The 17,084-nt window shown below is 35.8% G+C and overlaps 1 long non-coding RNA gene across 1 annotated transcript; it reads left to right on the forward strand.

Annotated features, from left to right (window-relative positions):
• Window positions 1-215: 215 nt before the first annotated feature.
• Window positions 216-3,534, forward strand: LOC142173238 (uncharacterized). Its single transcript, XR_012702732.1, has 3 exons — window positions 216-1,040; window positions 1,519-1,569; window positions 2,895-3,534. It is a non-coding gene; the product is annotated as an uncharacterized LOC142173238 (long non-coding RNA).
• The last annotated feature ends 13,550 nt before the right edge of the window (window positions 3,535-17,084 follow it).

Genomic DNA, 17,084 nt, shown 5'->3' on the forward strand with positions numbered 1-17,084 from the left:
TAAATGTTGCAATTATAAGGCTAAAGTATGAAAATTTGGTTCGCCTGGCTGATGGTGTGTGTGGGGTGCCAATCACATGTAGAGGATATTTTGGGACGTGACACCCAACCTTTCACATAAAATAAGAGAGAGGGAATAGGAATTACCAAAAATAATCCCATTATTACCAAAATATTCCTGAAAAAAACTTATAAATCAACGAGATTAAGGTACTAATAATATGTTTAATAGTGATTGAAATTGTCAATATGCTTAAAACATGTTTATATTACAACTCCCATAAGTAAAGGGTACAAAATGGGACAAAAATAATATCATCCCCAAAAAGACAAGAAATAAAAGGCATATGCTTCCAGTTATTCTGAAATACAAAATGGAGCATCCATTTAGCTTCCGGTCCCTCTAATTTCAACCTAAATGCACTTCTACTACTAAGGACTTACTATGAACCAAACTAGGTCCATTTAGTTCTGAAATTCCTGAAATTTTCGTTAATTATTCAAGATGAAGAGATAAGCTGCTTCAAATTGAACTCACCAGTGCTAGAATTAACACAATCAAACCCACATCCACATTGTGGAGACGCATAAAAGTTATCAATAGGAAAATCAGCAGAAGCAATACCGACGGAGAAATCAAGCTGGTCACCGTCACGAGTAACTTCCGCAATATTAATCCAAAACAAAAGCAGTTTTACCTGCACACCTTTCAAGTTCGCTACTCTATCCTTGGAAATTTTACCAGTAACTTTACTCATGTACTTGAGACTGTAACCGTTTATGCTGAAAGTGCACGTTTTGTTCAAGTAAACGGCGAAATTGCCAGTGCTTTTGTTGAATTCGTACCTTGTCACGCCTTTTGGGAGTAGTCCCACCGGAAAATCGTATTCCTGTATAATCTCGTACACTGTGGGGGACTGGGATTCCTTGCCGGCGACGGCCGAAGAAGCTGCAGAGAAAAGGACGAGAAAGATGCATAACGGAAGAACTGAAGAAGACATTTTGACTAGTTAGCGACCCCAACTAACTTAAAATTGAGAGGTAATTGTTACTGCTATTATTGAGTGGCTTGAATTTGATACTTGTACTATGGAATAATCTATCCGTTTTAATTTACTTGTCTTACTTTCCTTTTCTTTTAGATCTGTATTAACATTTTTTTTCGAAAGTTTGTAACTTTTTAACTCAATTTTTTATATGATATATTTAATATCACAAAATTCAAGAATATTTTAGTATATTATACACATCCTTAATTCATAATACTTTAGGGATCGTTTGGTTGGGTAACTCCCATGAGAATAAAAAAATAATACAATCCCAAAATTAATTATATTATAATTTTATCCAAAATAAACCTAAAATAAATTTATTTCAAATTTAATCTCGTAATTATTTATCTTTTATAACAAACGAACGGTTAGTATATTACACACTATTTACAGTAGTAAATAGTAGATGACGTGAAACACATTTGTGTACCTTCCCAGACTATGTAGGGCCCTTCTCTGTTTTGCAGGAGATGTTGGGGGAATGAAAGAGGTGTAGTTGGACGTTAAATGAAACCTGGGTAGGTCGCTTCGCGGTAAAAGTTTTTGTTTAACTATTGCGTATTTTTATTTTTATTTTCATAATGTTTTAATATTTCATACGTTTTAATTTATGTGAACTCATTTGACTGGATACATATATTTTGTGTGACTATAAATTATTGTATAAAGGTAAATTATTTTCAAATAAGGAAAATTATCATTCTTTTTGGCACGGACTAAAAAGAAAATAAGTCCACATAAATTGAAACAGAGGGAATATAATTTAATGTAGATATATCAAGTACGAATAATTTGTTTTGTTTTCTTTTTTCTTGTAAAGTGTGGCCCACTTACACACTATTTCATCATATTTGTTTTTCTTTGATTTTTGTACATCTCTTAATATTTAGTACTAGTAATTTTAATCAAAAGTGTATTTATTGAGATTCTGTTTATCTTTTCTTTAAATATAGTTATTACTCTATTAATTAGAACAAGGTAGATTTAAAAAATAATTTATCTTTCCAAATATTTAAAGAAGATTTGATTTATGAAATGACTATATTTAGAAGCGAGTGGAGTAATTAATTTTGGAAAACGTTAACCGCATTCGACGTCTAATTAAATCATACATATTGATATAACATGATCAAATGATATATAAATAAGGAAATATATACACCCTCCGGTCCACAATAAGTAATTTTTTAGTCTTTTTTTTGTGATCCAAAATAAGTGATTTTTTCAGATTTCAAGAGTGAATTAATTATTTTTTTCCTACACTGCCATTGGAGTAATAGTGTTGGAGTATGTGTTAAGAGTGTTTATGTGAAGAGATAGTAAAGGTTAATATGGTCAATTTTATTGCTAATTAATGTTAAAAGGTAAATTTCTTAATCTGTATAAAAATAACCAAAAAATCACTTATTGTGGACCGGAGGGAGTATTGATTAATTATAATTGTGAAAGGTATTGTTCACTAACAACATAATTGTTTTTACGTAACAAAGTCATTTATAAGGCGATCACATTTTAATTTTTACGATATGTATTAATTGATAACTGAATAAAAATAATAACTAACTTCCTATAATCTATTAAATTAACTAACCTCCTATAATCTATTAAATTATATTAATAGTATAAAAATATTAACACTTTCAATAAATATGTGTGTGTATTTCATTCTAATTTGTGACTAAATGTATGTATAAATCTCATATCATATTTCATTGATTTAGTCTTCTCAAATGGATACTGTTTTACGAGTTAATTAATTTTTTTTCAATCTATTGCTGTTTGTTTTCTCTGTTTCACTAAACTATACTATATTTATGTTTAATTGAGTCTATTTTATGTGTAGGTACGTTGAAGACGAAATTGGGATCAAAATAAAATTTTTATGTGTATTTTATACACTACAAGAATGGTTCATGATCGATTAAAAATATTATACTGACATAAGTAGACAATGATTGAAGAGACAAAGAAATAATTGCAAAGGAAAAAGAAGAAAACAAGAATGAGAATTGAAAAGTTAGGCAGAAGAAATCAGAATTTGAATTGAAGCAGAGAAGCAGGCGACGCGAGATTATTTCGACGCGAGGGATAAATCGAGGTGGAGCTCGCGTTTGAGCTCGCTAGACCTCAGGCGACATGTGTTTTGATTTTTAAAGTCTATTTGTCTTCTTTTTTTATTTTTTTAGACTTGATTATTTCGTCTAGGCTTTTTTCCTACACATATAAATAGTCATTAAACATCAATTGGAAAGGAGACCGACATTAGAGATTTAGACAGAGGGAGACCGACATTAGACCGAATTTTGACATAAGGAGGCAAGAACACACTAGGAGCAAGGCGGAGAATTCTTCTACAAGTTTTTCACTTCCTTCTTCCTATTTCCATTATTAGTTATGAATTCTAGTATTATAATTTTGCATACTATTATGAATAGCTAATTTATTATCTAGAGTTTTGATAGAACCTTTTGTAGGACAAATTATTGTTATGGTTTTATATAATTGAGCCGTTAGATTTCTCTATTTGTTCAACTACATTTATATTGTGGTTGGTTGAAGAGCTCTCAATCGACTGTACCTATTTAGTGTGTATTACTCGGGAGAGAGTGCATATTTAGGTAGTTGTTGAACAACATTACTCCTAACATATATGAGGGATCAATACGAAGGGTTTAAAGGTGGGATTAGGGATAACGAAACCTTGGTGCGATCCGAATGAGCCGTATTTAATACCAGCTAGCGTAATTCGGGAGAATATGTCTACTAAATTATAGTAATTACTCGGGAGAGAGTTACAACACTCAGAGCGTTCATGATCGGTAGAGAAAATTTAGGCGAAATTATAGAAGGCATAGCGGGAATGATTCCGACAATTGAGGAAGTCATAACTCTAGACCTCCTTAGTCTTGTCTTAAATTTTATCCTTATTAGTTGATAAATTTTACTGCTTTATAATAGTTGTTAGTTAATTAGTTAGAAATAAATATTATAATCTCTATAATTAGAAAATTATTTGGACTTGTGTTTCTTAGCGATATTGAACAGTTGTAGCTAAGTCTTAGTTCTCTGTGGGATTCGACTCCAGACTTATAAACCAGATTATATTTGCAACGACCGCTTAGTCCTTTTTATAAGGTCTAGTTGGGCGTGATCAAATTTTAGTGTTGTTGCCGAGGAACTAACGGTGTGTAGTTGTAGCTGTACATATTGCTAGGTTTCAAGTTTGAATATTTATTATATTTTATTTTTATTTTATTTTAATTTACTTATTGATTTGAGAAACATGACATCTTGGAAGTATGAAAGTTTAGGTGTTGGTAATTTTACTTTTGATCTGTATACATATTGTGAAAGAAATCACCCGTGGCAGAATTTTCAAAATGTTTCTAAGAGCGAGTTATGTGCACCAACTCAATCTTATTTGTGGAATGTGTGTGATGTGTGTGGTGGTCAAATTGGTCACTTTCATGGTTGTGCTTATATTTCTTGTCCTCCTCCAACCCCTTACTATGATGGTTCTACTTTTTTGTGAAGTTAATAGGAACAAAGAACCTGGGGATGCGGACCTGAAGGAGATTAAGGATATGTTAAAGTGCCTTCTGGAACAAAATAATGAGAAACAACTGCAGATAGAAAGGCAAGAGGCAACTATTCGCAACTTGGAGGCTCAGGTGAGTCAAGTGGTTGAAGCTTTTAATACTCAACAAGCCAATTTTGGGGATAGTAGCCAAGAAGAGCGTGAAATTGAGGTGCTAATTGAGTAGGTCAGAGTAGAACATCAACAACCTACCCAACTACAATTTGAGGATGTCGATGTTGAAGAAGTAAGATTAAAGTCAGCCAAGGACATTGAGGATATAATTTTTTTTTACTCCGGTACCATTGATGTTGAGGATGTTGAAAGTCCTGAAGTTCATGTGTTTGAGCGCATTGGTCCTCACTCCAAGCATTTTTCTACATTAAAATTGGATGATGATATGGAGATAGAGTCATCCGAGCTGATTGAGGAGTCAAGGAATGAGGAACAAGATACCTGCATTCTGGAAATTTTCTTGTCTTAAAGTCAGGATTACACACCTCATGTAAAGGCCAAGAAGTGCAGAATACCACATTATTTCCTTGGGACAGTTAGACTCATTCCACCACCCCAGGAGCATAATCATAAGCTTGAATCAAAACTTGGGGTCCAATTCATAAGTTCGAAGTGGAGGCATAAAGTGATTCACGTCGTGCCGCGACGTTAAATCAAGCGCTTGTTGGGAGGCAACCCATCATTACTTCTTTTTATTTTTTATATTATTGTATTATTCTTGTAGTGTTATTTTTTATTTCTCTATGAGCATAGGAAGCAGGCCATTGGAAAAAAAAGCAACAGCAACCCAGATGGTTGGAACTAAGTGTGAGGTACCCGCACATTGGACCAGACCTGAGAGAAGTCTGAGTACCCCATGAGCTGCTAGTGTTTCGGCCTTTGGTCTACCAGGGAGTTCCTTTTACCCTCTTATATTTATGGGTGTACATTGGAGACAATGCACAATTTTAAGTGTGGGGTGAGGAGATTGTCTGGGTGACTTTCTATGCTATTTTAGTTGTGTTAGTTTAATTCATTAATATTTTTGATCACGCCCAACTATGCCTTGTAAAAAGGACTAAGCGGTCGTTGCAAATATAATCCGGTTTACAAGTGAAGAGTCGAATCTCACAGAGAACTAAGGCTTAGCTACAATTGTTCAATATTACTAAAAAATACAAGTCCAAATAATTTTTTAATTATAGAGATTATAATATTTATTTCTAACTAATAAACTAACAACTATTATAAAGTAGTAAAATTTATCAGCTAACAAGGATGAAATTTTAGACAAGACTAAGGAGGACTAGAGTTATGATTTCCCCAATTGTCGGAATCCTTCCCGCTATCCTTTCTATAATTTCGCCTAAGTTTTCTCTACCGATCATGAGTGCTTTGAGTGTCGTAACTCTCTCTCTCTGGAGTAATTACTATAATTTACTAGACATATTCTCCCGAATTACGCTAGCTGGCATTAAATACGGCTCACTCTGATAGCACCAAGGTTTTGTTATCCCTAATCCCCCCTTTAAACCCTTTGTATTGATCCCCCATATACGTTAGGAGTGATGTTGTTCAACAACTACCTAAATATGCACTCTCTCCCGAGTAATACACACTAAATAGGCACAATCGATTGAGAGTTATTCAACCAACCACAATATAAACGTAGTTGAACAAATAGAGAAATCCAACGGCTCAATTATATAAAACCATAACAAGAATTTATCCTACAAAAGGTTCTATCAAAACTCTAGATAACAAATTAGCTATTTATAATAGTATGCAAAACTAAAATACTAGAATTCATAACCAATAATGAAAATAGGAAGAAGGAAGTGAAAAACTTGTAGAAGAATTCTCCGCCTTGCTCCTAGTGTGTTCTTGCCTTCTTAGGTCAAAATTGGGTCTAATGTCGGTTTCCCTTTGTCTAAATCTCTAATGTCGGTCTCCTCTACAATTGATGTTTAATGACTATTTATATGTGTAGGAAAAAGGTCTTGTAGCGATTCGACTTGTCGTTTTAAGAATTTACGCCCCGTTCAGTGACTTAAGGTTTTGAGTAGCCTCGCAATATGTATTATGACCCGCGTGTGTGGTCGAGTTTGAATTACGAATAATTCGGAGTGATTTGGGACACTTAGTTCCTAAAGAGGGAGCTTAAGTCTTAAGATTTTGACCGTAGTTGGAACTGTATGAAGACGACTCCGGAATAGATTTCCGTTAGCTCCGTATGATAATTTTGGACTTAGGAGCGTGTCCGAAAAATTATTTGAAGGTCCGTGGTGGAATTAAGCTTGAAATGGCGAAACTCAAAATTTTGGAAAGTTTGACCGGGGGGTTGAATTTTTGATATCGGCGTCGCAATGCGATTCTGAGAGTTGGAACAACTCCGTTATGTTATTTGGGACTTTCCTGCAAAATTTGACATCATTCCGGGTTAGTTTGTTAGGTTTCGGCACGAGTTTTAGAAGTTGAAAGTTTTTGAAGTTCATAAGTTCGATTTGTGGTACGATTTGAATTTTTGACGTAATTTGATGTGATTTGAAACCTCGAGCGAGTCTGTGATATGTTATGGGACTGGTTGGCATGATTGGATGGGGTCCCGAGGGGCTTGGGTGTATTTCGGGGTGGTTTCGGACCAAATTGGAGCTGTTTGGACTGCTGTGGCTGAAGTCTGGTTTCCTTCTCCGCATTCCCGAAGAGGAATTTGAGGGGCTGATGATTTGTCCTTCACGAACGCGAAGTTGTGAACGCGAACGCGAAGAAGGAGCATGGCAAGCCTTCATAAATATGGCCCAGGCAACGCGAACGCAAGAAGAAAGGATGATAGGGGCCTGAGGTCGTTTGGCCTTTGCGAACGTGAAGCGTGGAACGCGAACGCGAAGGAGTTGGTCAGCTGGTCATCGCGAACGCGACGAGGGGTTCGCGAACGCAAAGAGGAAATGATATTGGCCTTCGCGAACGCGACGAGGAGGTCGCGAACACGATGAAGGATATGAGGCAGTTGGGTTTTGGCCTTCACGAACGCGAGACAATGGTCGCGAACGCGAAGAAGGCATATCTGGGCAGAATTAAAAGTCCCAAAAATGGGGGTTTGAGTTCATAACTCAAAATCAAAGTTGGAGCTCGGTAGAAGGCGATATTTGGAGAGATTCTTGCGTGGGTGTTTGGGGTAAGTGATTCTTATCCAGTTTTAATTTATTTTTATGATTATGTCTTTGGATCCATCGTTTAATTTGAATTTAATGGAGGAAAAATCAAGTTTTTTGTAAAATCTTCCAAAAGCGAAAATTTAAGATTTGGAAGTCGAGTTGTTATTGGAATTCGATAAAATTGGTATGGTTGAACTCGTATCGGAATGGGTGTTCGGATTTCATAAAAATTATGTCGGGTTCTGAGAGGCGAGTCCCGCGTTGACTTTTGTTGAATTTTTGGAATAAATTTTTAAGTCGGCGTATTATTATCCGGAATTGTTTGCGATGAATTTTAATGAAGTTATACAATTAATTTAGATAGATTTGAGCTGTCAGGAGGTCAATTCAAGCAAGAAGGCGATTTTGGAACATCGGCATAACTTCAAAGAGGCAAGTGTCTTTCTTAACCTCGAGTGGGGGAAATTTCCCTTAGGCATTAAGTCTTATGTGCAACTTGGGTAATTGAAAACCATGTACGCGAGGTGACGAGACGTACTTGGTTTATATGTGCAAATTTTATTGAATTAAAAGTCTTGAGCATATTGTGTAGTAAATTGAATAATTGTTGGCATGTGTTTAATCATCTACTTGTCGTGCCTAAACCCTTGTTGTTGACTTTGTTGTTATATGACAATGTGATGCGATTTTTATTTGATTATTTATGAAATTTCGTGAATTTGCTTGTTTGATAATTATTGGAATTTAATTTCATTTTGAATTTTTCCTTCTGCAAATAATTAATTAAATGAGCTTAAAAAGAGGTGTTTATATAATTATTAAAAATTTGATCTTTTATGAAGACTTTGCTTTATGTTAAGTAATTTCTATCTCTAATGATTGTTTATAGGTGTTGTACACATTGTGTGGAGCATTTGGCTATTTGCTGTGAAATTAATTCACTTGGTTGTAGCTTTAAAATTTGGTTGTGGCCATTGGGCAAATTATGATATGAATTGATTTTTGTTATGTTGTTGTGATAATTTCCCATATAAAATATTGTGTTGTGTGAGTTGTTATTTTGGAGAGATAAGGGTGGCATTTCACCATTGATATTATGTGGTTATAAGGGTGGCATTTCACTGTTGTGTTTGTTGGCTATTGTTATTGTCTGGGCGGAGCGATAAGGGTGGCTAAAGGAGCGATAAGGGTGGCAATATGAGCGATAAGGGTGGCTATTGATATTGTCTGGGCGAAGCGATAAGGGTGGCTATAGGAGCGATAAGGGTGGCAATAGGAGCGATAAGGGTGGCTATTGTCAGGGACGATATGTGATGATGTGGGGTTGTGGTGTTGACAATTTTCATGTGATGTGATTTTCTTGTATTTATTTTTATACCTTGTGCAACTTGTCTAGTTGTTAGTAAATTGATAATAATCTGATTTATGTTGAAATTGGGAGCCTGTGGCTATTGCCAGGCGGTTTATAAAATGAAATGTGGGCACGAGGTGCCATGAATTATGATATGAGATTGGGATATTGACACGTAAATTGTCTGTGCAGTTGTGATATAAAAATGTGGGCACGAGGTGCTGTGATGAAATGATAATGATATTTGGCACGTGAATTATCCATGCAGTTGTGATATGAAATGAGGGCACGAGGTGCCGGAAAAATATGATGATTTAATTATGGGCACGAGGTGCAGTGGAAATATGAAAATAAGCTGAGACCCGTATTTACGAAAAATATGAAAATGGGCTGAGACCCGTATTTTGATGATTTTAAAATGAGGTGTCACATGGTGACTTTTTAATTGAAAGAATTATATTCAAAATATTTATTTGAAAGGATTTTTACTTAGAAAGTATCATATAAAAGAATTATATTTTGAAAGATATTTATTTGAGGAAATTGTATTTGAAAAGATTTATTGAAAGAATTATATTTGAAAAATAATTATTTGAGAGAATTATATTTGAAAGAGAGTTATTTGGAAGGACTATGTGAAAGACATTTATTTGAAAGGCTTGATTTAATTGGGTGTAATTGTGTTTATTAATTGTTGAGTGATATTAATGGTGTTCTTGTTGTCTGTTGTGCATATCACTGGTTGTTTTATCCTGCCTTTATTATTATTTGTTTCCTATTATTTTGTATATTATATTGCACAGGTTATTAGACTTAGTGAGTGTCTTGACTGTATCTCGTCTCTACTCCATTGAGGTTAGTCTTGATACTTACTAGGCACCGCTGTGGTGTGCTCGCTAAACACTTCTGTACATTTTTGTGCAGAGCCAGGTATTGAAGATATCGGATTTGAGCAGAGTTAAAGCACGATCATAAGGATTCAAGGTAGAGCTGCTTGGCCGTCGCAGTCACTTGGAGTCTTTTCATTTCATTATACTGTTAATTTATAGTCAAACAGTATTGTATATTCGGTACTCGTGATCATTACATGTATTCAGTTAGAGTTCGTGACTCAATACTACGAGTCTTGGGAGGTTGTGTATTGTAATTATTTCCGCTGTTAGATTTAAAAATAAAAAAAAAGTTTCAAAATGTAATAGAAATCGGCTTACCTAGTTTTAGAGACTAGGTGCCATCACGATGCCTGTGATGGAATTTTGGGTCGTGACAGGCCTAGACAAAATAACCAAATCCAAAATCAAAAAAAGACAAAATAAATTTTAAAACCCGAAACACACGTCGCCTCGTTGTAGACCTCGCCTAGCGAGTTCAAACGCGAGCTCCACCTCGATTTATCCCTCGCGTCGCTTGCTTCTCTGCTTCAATTCAAATTCTGATTTCTTCTGCCTAACTTTCCAATTCTTATTCTTGTTTTCTTCTTTTTCCTTTGCAATTATTTCTTTGTCTCTTCAATCATTGTCTACTTATGTCAGTATAATATTTTCAATTAATAAATGATTATGAACCATTCTTAGTTAGTGTATAAAATACACATAAAATTTTTATTTTATTCTTAATTTCGTCTTCAACGTACCTACACATAAAATAGACTCAATTAAGCACAAATATAGTATAGTTTAGCATTAAAGCACCTAAATGTAAGGTAAGTAATGCACTAAAAATATGAAATTATAGCCAAACATCACTATCCCTCACTTAAACGTTGCTCGTCCTCGAGTCAACTAACAATTTATACTATCCTTGAACACTTTGTTTTTACATAATTGAGGCATACTACACCAATGACCATGATTAATTGCAACAATTCAACTTTAGCATATGCAATCACATACACTTTCCTTTTCTTATGCCATACTTCACAAATATTCACAACAAAGATAACATGCTCATAACAATGCTAGCCTCAAAAACCGACTCAAAAGTCACAATGCACTCATGGCTTGAACACTCAACATTCTTGAGAAGCCTATTAACGTAACCTATCCCTCGTGAAACCATGTGCCCTCACAACAAGAACAAGAGAGTAAGTTGAATCCATACATTCAAATTAAATGCTCATATATATTTCAAGGACTCATATATATCAAAGAAAATCTCTCACTCTCACAAAAGAAGTTTCATGCATGCAATTGGTACCATAGGCTTGCCCATAATATAAATCTCTACTAATGTAGGCTCACTCGATCTAAAATCAATTAGGACTTTTTTATGGCTGTAATGCAGGCTAAGGGACGGGTATGATATATTTAGGAATGATGGTTCACCCTCCTAAACACTTTAACACATCATATGATAACTTAAGCGCAATTTCCTCAATCTACTTTAGTTTCATAACTTCAATCACTTCTAACAATATCCTCTTTTTCTTTAAGCACTACTTTAATTCATACTCACTAGCAAGAACAAGACAACAATTTATTAATCTCTATTTTTCTTTTCTTTTTTTCTAGATTTTTCTCTTTTTTTTCAACTATTGTTGTTTAAATTTCCGCTAGTGGTGTATTATTTTACAAAATAAGTGCACCTTCCTTCCATTCATTGGTTCCACTCAAAAGCCACCCCACACTTAAAACTTTCTTACTTCTTTTAGCGCTCATTTCACAATTGAAGTGTTTTAAGAGGTAAAAGGATCAAACCAATGTCAATTAAAAATAAAAGAGTATAGGCTCGTAATGTGGGTGCCAAATAAAAGTCTATAGGCTCAAAAGGGATAACTAGGGATAAATTTTATTTATGGTAAACAATAAGCTCAAACAGATCAAAGATAGCCTAAAATCATTTCTCAAACCGAGCATCACCTAAAATTTCGCTTCAACTCACATACCGAGCAAGTTCTAGACTTAATCACAAAAATATGGACTACACAATTTCTGACCTCACATGGCACATGACTCACTAAAGACAGTTTCATTCCGATTCTCAAATAATTGCAAGTATTCACGGAGCCACAAAATATTAAGCATTAAGCACAAAGTGAACATAAGTCAAGAAAATGAGACATATGCGTCAATATACCTGCTATCTGACTCAATAAGGCATCATAAGCAATCTCAAACTATAGGGAAGGTAATACACATGCTAGAGCCTAAATATGCTTTCAAGAAACGCCTAGGAATTTTATCTTCCTTCTTTTATTCCCTAAATCCTATTCTACTCTAAAAATAAAACTATGACCCGGTTCAAACTACATTCCATGGAAAAGAATCGAGGCATAAAGAAAAACCACGTGGGATTATTACACTACCTACAACGAAAATCTTTTTTTTTTTTAGACTTAAATCCCTCAAGAAATCTGTCTAGGAGATCCATCGTCGAGAAAAGTCCAATCTTTTTTATTTTTCGAATTTGTTTTTAAAAAAACTAATGAATTAAACTAAAACAACTAAAATAGCATAGAAAGTCACCCACACAATCTCCTCACCCCACACTTAAAATTGTGCATTGTTCCCAATGCACACCTATAAATATAAGAGGGTAAAAGAAACTCCCTGGTAGGCCAAAGGCCGAATCACTAGCAGCTCATGGGGTACTCGGACTTCTCCTAGGCCTGGTCCTTCGTGCGAGTACCTCACACTTAATTCCAACCATCTGGGTTGCTGTTGCTTTTTTTTCTTCCAATGGCCTTGCTTCCCATGCTCCTAGAGAAATGAAAAACAACACTACAAGAATAATACAATAATAAAAAAATAAAAAATAAAAAATAAAAAAAATAAAAAGAAGTAATGCTGGGTTGCCTCCCAACAAGCGCTTGATTTAACGTCGCGGCACGACGTGAATCACTTTATGCCTCCACTTCAAACTTATGAATTAGACCCCAAGTTTTGATTCAAGCTTATGATTTTGCTCCTGGAGTGGTGGAATGAGTCTAACTGTCCCAAAGAAACAATGTAGTATTCTGCACTTCTTGGCCTTTGCATGAGGTGTGTAATCCTGACTTTGAGGCAAGAAAAATTTCAGAATGTAGGCACCTTGTTCCTCATTCCTTGACTCCTCAATTGGCTCGGATGACTCTATCTCCATATCATCATCCAATTTTAATGTAGAAAAAATGTTTGGAGTGAGGACCAATGCGCTCAAACACATAAACTTCAGGACTTTCAACATCCTCAACATCAATGATACTGGAGTCAAAAAATTTTATATCCTCAATGTCCTTGGCTGACTCTAGTCTCACTTCTTCAACATTGACATCCTCAAATTATAGTTGGCTAGGTTGTTGATGTTCTACTCTGACCTCCTCAATTAGCACCTCAAATTCACGCTCTTCTTGGCTACTATCCCCAAAATTGGCTTGCTGAGCATTAAAAGCTTCAACCGCTTGACTAACTTGAGCCTCCAAGTTGCGAATAGTTGCCTCTTGTGTTTCTATCTGCAGTTGTTTCTCATTATTTTGTTCCAGAAGGCACTTTAACATATCCTTGATCTCCTTCAGGTCCGCATCCCCAGGTTCTTTATTCCTATTAATTTCATAAGAAAAAAGTAGAACCATCATAGTAAGGGGTTGGAGGAGGACAAGAAATATAAGCACAACCATGAAAGTGACCATTTTGACCACCACACACATCACACACATTCCACAAATAAGATTGAGTTGGTACACATAATTCGCTCTCAAGAACATTTTGAAAATTTTGCCACGGGTGGTTTCCTTCACAATATGTATACAGATCAAAAGTAAAATTACCAACACCTAAACTTACATAATTACAAGTCCGAAGTTGAATCCCACAGAGAACTAAGGCTTAGCTACAACCGTTCAATATTGCTAAGAAACACAAGTCCAAATAATTTTCTAATTATAGAGATTATAATAGTTATTTTTAACTAATTAACTAACAACTATTATAAAGAAGTAAAATTTATCGACTAACAAGGATGAAATTTTAGACAAGACTAAGGAGGTCTAGAGTTATGATTTTTCTAATTATCGGAATCCTTCCCCCTATGCCTTCTATAATTTCGCCTAAGTTTTCTCTACCGATCATGAGCGCTCTGAGTGTCGTAACTCTCTCTCGAGTAATTACTACAATTTACTAGACATATTCTCCCGAATTACGCTAGCTGGCATTAAGTACGACTCACTCGGATCGCACTAAGGTTTCATTATCCCTAATCTCACCTTATAACCCTTCGTATTGATCTTTCATATACGTTAGAAGTGATGTTGTTCAACAACTACCTAAATATGCATTCTCTCCCGAGTAATACACACTAAATAGGCACAATCGATTGAGAGCTCTTCAACCAACCACAATATAAACGTAGTGTCACGACCCGAAATTTCTCACCGACGGGACCGTGATGGCGTATAATATTTCACTTGCTAGGCAAGCCAACGTTAGAAAATCGTTAAACCAATTCCTTATTTCCATTCAGTAAATAACAATAATTAACTAAGATGAAATATAATAAGTACGGAACATTATAAAACTGTATTAATTACTACCACCCGGATCTGGAGTCACAATTCATGAGCATTCTAGAATTTACTACAAGTAATAGTCTGAAAGAAATACAATTGTCTGAATGAAAGAAAACAACAGTGACATAAAAGGTAGACGGGGACTTCAAGGTCTGTGAACGCCGACAAATCTACCTTGAGTCTCCGGACAACGGACCAATAGCAAAATATCGATCAACCTGAGCCGGTATCAAAGTCTACACAGAAAGTACATAGTGCAGTATCAGTACAACCGACCCCATTTACTGGTAAGTGTCAAGCCTAACCTCGGCGAAGTAGTGACGAGGCTAGGACAATACACCCACATATAACCTGAATAGTATAATCATGCTAGTGACAACAACAATAAATAAAAAAATAATGCAGAAATAATGGGAAGGGAACATACAGTAGGGGAATATAACACAAAGAGTGAGAATAATGAAAAGACAGAATTAAACCGAAAATCCTTAAATGAATTGAGCAATTAAAACAACAAGAAAAACTGCACGGCATCACCCTTCGTGCTTTTACTCTCAACCTCACCAAATAAATAAATAGAACGGCACAACATCACCATTCGTGCATTTACTCTCAACCTCACCAAATAAATAAATAAATAGAATGGCACGACATCACCCTTCGTGCATTAAACCTCTCATAATATACACGGCATCACCCTTCGTGCTTTACACTCTTCCTCACAATATAAATAAGGCATGCACGACATCACTCTTCGTGTTTTACACTCCTCCTCACCAATCACAGAATCAATAACAACGGATAGATAAGAGTGTCACAAAGAAACCAGTATTTTACCCATAATCAATAGCAAAATGTAATCTCAACATTGAATCAATATTCGAAAGTTACCAAATCTCAGTGAAACTAGATATGAGTCACCCAACATTTCAAATAACCTGCTAAGCATGGATAGTAGAATTTAAGGCTACAAAATAGACAAGAATAGAATTTTACTCGCATGCTATGACTCGACAACGACGCATAGATGCTCGTGACCTCACCTATACATCGTATTTAACAACCAAACACGTAGCAAATGAACACATAATACCTATTCTCTCAAGCCAAAGTTAGACACGACACGTACCTCGCTCTGAAGGCCACTTAATTCTTAATCACAACTTTTCCTTTGGAATTCACCTCCAAACCACTCGTATCTATTCAAAAATGACTCAATAATATCAAACATTGCTAAAGGAATCAAGTTTAATGAATAATTACAGATTTCCCAAATATTTCCTCCAAAAGAACAAAAATCGACCCCGTGCCCGCTTGGTCAAAATCCGAGGTTCTGACCAAAATTCATTTACCCATTCACCTCCGAGCCCGAATATGTAATTATTTTTAGAATCTGACCTCAAATTGGGGTCTAAATCCTCAAATTTCTGAAATTCCTAATTTCTACCCTAACCCCTAATTCTACCATGAAAACTCGAGAATTTAGGTTGATAATTCATAAAATATAATGGGTAATTGAAAGAAAATGGTTTAGAATCACTTACCAATAATTTGGGGAAGAAATGACTCTTGAAAAATCGTCTCTCACCATTTGGTTTTTGAGAAAAATGAATTTTTGGCTAAAATTCCGTTTTTGGATTTTGTTAAGTGCTGGGCGACAGTGTTCATCGCATTCGCAAGAGCACTGTCGCATTCGCGAAGGGTACTGGCTACCAAGCCTTCGCGTTCGCGAGACCCAGCTCGCGTTCGCGATGGTTACTTCCCCCTGGCCTTCGCGTTCGCGAGGCATTGCTCGCGTTCGTGATGAAAGAATGGCTGACTCCCCCTCCCCAATGCCTAGCACTACGCGTTCGCGATGGACTTGTCGCGTTCGCGAAGGGTAACGCCCCCATCGCTTCGCGTTCGCGAAAAGAAATCCCTGCCTCATTAGTTTACTCTTCGCGTTCGCGAGAGGACCTTCGCGAACGCGAAGAAGGATATGCCAGACACCAGAATCTGTAGAAAACCAGATTTTTCCCAAGTCCAAAACATCCCCTGGCCTATCCGAAACTCACCCGAGCCCTCGAGGTTCCAAACCAAACATGCACACAAGTCTAAAAACATCATATGAACGTGCTCGCGTGATCAAATTGCCAAAATAATACCTAGAACTACGAATTTAGCACCAAATCAAATGAAATACTCAAGAACACTTTAAAATTTCTATTTTCTCAACTGGACGTCCGAAGGACGTCAAATCAACTCCGTTTCTCATCAAATTTCACAGACAGCTCTCAAAATATCATAACAAACCTGTACCGGGCTCCGAAACCAGAATACGGACTCGATACTAACAATGCCAAGTATCAATTAATTCTTAAAAATAAATAATTTTCAGATTTTTAATTTTCATCAGAAATTTATAACTCAAGCTGGAACCTTCAAATTCAATTCCGGGCATACGCCCAGGTCCCATAATTCGATACGGATCTACC

The sequence above is a fragment of the Nicotiana tabacum genome, chromosome 19 (assembly GCF_000715075.1).
Source record: "Nicotiana tabacum cultivar K326 chromosome 19, ASM71507v2, whole genome shotgun sequence".
Taxonomy (NCBI): Eukaryota; Viridiplantae; Streptophyta; class Magnoliopsida; order Solanales; family Solanaceae; genus Nicotiana; species Nicotiana tabacum.